The sequence below is a fragment of the Styela clava genome, chromosome 5, assembly GCF_964204865.1.
Source record: "Styela clava chromosome 5, kaStyClav1.hap1.2, whole genome shotgun sequence".
Taxonomy (NCBI): Eukaryota; Metazoa; Chordata; class Ascidiacea; order Stolidobranchia; family Styelidae; genus Styela; species Styela clava.
The window spans coordinates 22,242,113-22,244,612 of record NC_135254.1 but is presented as its reverse complement, the minus strand read 5'-3'; the positions used below and the strand labels follow the sequence as shown (position 1 = coordinate 22,244,612).

Genomic DNA, 2,500 nt, shown 5'->3' with positions numbered 1-2,500 from the left:
GTACGTCACAACTCGGCGCGCTCGAAAAGCGCGCAGATTCGACGCTGGACTCTTCCCGGTTCACTCGCCGTTACTCAGGGAATCCCTGTTGGTTTCTTTTCCTCCGCTTAATAATATGCTTAAATTCAGCGGGTGCTCTCGCCTGAACTCAGGTCGTATGTGTCAAGCGGGCCGCTTCTTACACGGCCCGCTGGCATCGCAAGTCGTCGCCGCCGGCGCCGACCGAGCGCGTACCGCCGCCGCCTTGGCCCACGGTCGGTCTTGATCTCGTGACCGGACCGACCGACCTGGACCCGCCCCTCGAACGTAGTTGAACACGTCGAGGGGCCGGCGGTGTACGGGACACGCGGTCGCGCCGAGAAAGCTCGGCGACCGCTTCAACTTGGGGCGACGCCCGGCCGTCTTCGCAGAGGCCAGGCGACGGCCCTCGGGTGAGGACGAACGCGACCCTGAGGCAGACGCGGTCCCGGGATTGACCCGAGACCGCAATTCGCGTTCAGAAGGTCGACGTTCAATGTGTTCTGCAATTCACATTACTTCTCGCACTTGGCTGCGTCCTTCATCGACTCGCGAGCCGAGTGATCCACCGTTAAGAGTCGTCCTCGACGTTTCGCCCGGCGCCGAAGCGCGCGGACGTCACACTGTGGGATCGACCACAAAACCACCACCGACAACAACTGCACAAAAACACCAACAAACGGCGCCGAGCGACCGCCGGGCTGGGCCGGCGGCACATCGAGCGCGGTGCCCAGAAGCCACCATCGCACTCGGCTGCCTTGCTATGCCAACGTGTTACGCGTGTCGCACGGGGCGGAACCCCGATTGACGGCCGCCCTCTCGGCGGCACCCAAAGACAATTAAGTGCGCGGTCGGCCGGGGCCTACCACCACTTTCGGTAATGATCCTTCCGCAGGTTCACCTACGGAAACCTTGTTACGACTTTTACTTCCTCTAAATGATCAAGTTTGATCGTCTTCTCGACACGCCGACGCGGCCGTTGCCAGCCGCGACGGGGCCGATCCAAGGATCTCACTAAACCATTCAATCGGTAGTAGCGACGGGCGGTGTGTACAAAGGGCAGGGACGTAATCAACGCAAGTTGATGACTTGCGCTTACTGGGAATTCCTCGTTCAAGGGAAACAATTGCAAGTCCCTATCCCAATCACGAATGAGGTTCAACGGGTTACCCGGACCTTTCGGCCTAGGTTAGACACTCGCTGCTTCACTCAGTGTAGCGCGCGTGCGGCCCCGGACATCTAAGGGCATCACAGACCTGTTATTGCTCAATCTCGTGTGGCTAAACGCCACTAGTCCCTCTAAGAAGTTAGACGCCGACCGAGAAGGTCGCGTAACTATTTAGCATGCCAGAGTCTCGTTCGTTATCGGAATTAACCAGACAAATCGCTCCACCAACTAAGAACGGCCATGCACCACCACCCACAGAATCAAGAAAGAGCTCTCAATCTGTCAATCCTACCTGTGTCCGGGCCGGGTGAGTTTCCCCGTGTTGAGTCAAATTAAGCCGCAGGCTCCACTCCTGGTGGTGCCCTTCCGTCAATTCCTTTAAGTTTCAGCTTTGCAACCATACTTCCCCCGGAACCCAAAGACTTTGGTTTCCCGGAAGCTGCCGGAAAGGTCGTCATGGTAACGCCTCCCGATCGCTAGTTGGCATCGTTTATAGTCAGAACTAGGACGGTATCTGATCGTCTTCGAACCTCTGACTTTCGCTCTTGATTAAAGAAAACATTCTTGGCGAATGCTTTCGCAGTAGTTCGTCTTCCGCCGATCCAAGAATTTCACCTCTAACGGCAGAGTACGGACGCCCCCGTCTGTCCCTCTTAATCATTACCTCGTGCTCCGAAAACCAACAAAATAGAACCGAGGTCCTATTCCATTATTCCATGCAACACTATGCAGGCGAACAGCCTGCTTTGAACACTCTAATTTTTTCAAAGTAAACTTATCGGCCACCGCCGACACTCAGTCAAGAGCACCGACGGAGAACCGAAGGTGAGGCGAACGCAACCAGTGACACGCCTTGCGACGGACCGGCGGCGCTCGCCCAAAATCCAACTACGAGCTTTTCAACCGCAACAACTTTAGCATACACTGTTGGAGCTGGAATTACCGCGGCTGCTGGCACCAGACTTGCCCTCCAATGGATACTCGTTAAGAGTTTTAGGATGTACTCATTCCAATTACAGGGCCTCGTTAGAGTCCTGTATTGTTATTTTTCGTCACTACCTCCCCGTGTCGGGAATGGGTAATTTGCGCGCCTGCTGCCTTCCTTGGATGTGGTAGCCGTTTCTCAGGCTCCCTCTCCGGAATCGAACCCTGATTCCCCGTTACCCGTTATCACAAAGGTAGGCACGTAGCGTACCTTCGACAGTTGATAGGGCAGACACTTGAATGATACGTCGTCGGTGCAGAGACCGTACGATCCGCGTGGTTATCCAGAGTCATCAAACGTCACAGGACGAACCCGGTCGGTTTTGATCT

General features: G+C 55.8%; 2 non-coding genes and 1 pseudogene across 2 annotated transcripts in view; all 3 read right to left on the bottom strand.

The window, feature by feature from the left end:
- The window catches only part of LOC144423716 (large subunit ribosomal RNA), a 3,697-nt pseudogene extending 3,541 nt beyond the window's left edge, over nt 1-156 (bottom strand).
- A 288-nt stretch (nt 157-444) lies between these two features.
- LOC144423966 (5.8S ribosomal RNA) lies at nt 445-598 on the bottom strand. Its single transcript, XR_013476332.1, has one exon. It is a non-coding gene; the product is annotated as a 5.8S ribosomal RNA (ribosomal RNA).
- Nucleotides 599-896: 298 nt separating this feature from the next.
- Nucleotides 897-2,500, bottom strand: part of LOC144423615 (small subunit ribosomal RNA) — a 1,810-nt gene continuing 206 nt past the window's right edge. Inside the window, exon 1 of the ribosomal RNA XR_013476081.1 lies at nt 897-2,500. This exon is cut by the window's right edge and continues 206 nt beyond it. This is a non-coding gene — a ribosomal RNA (small subunit ribosomal RNA).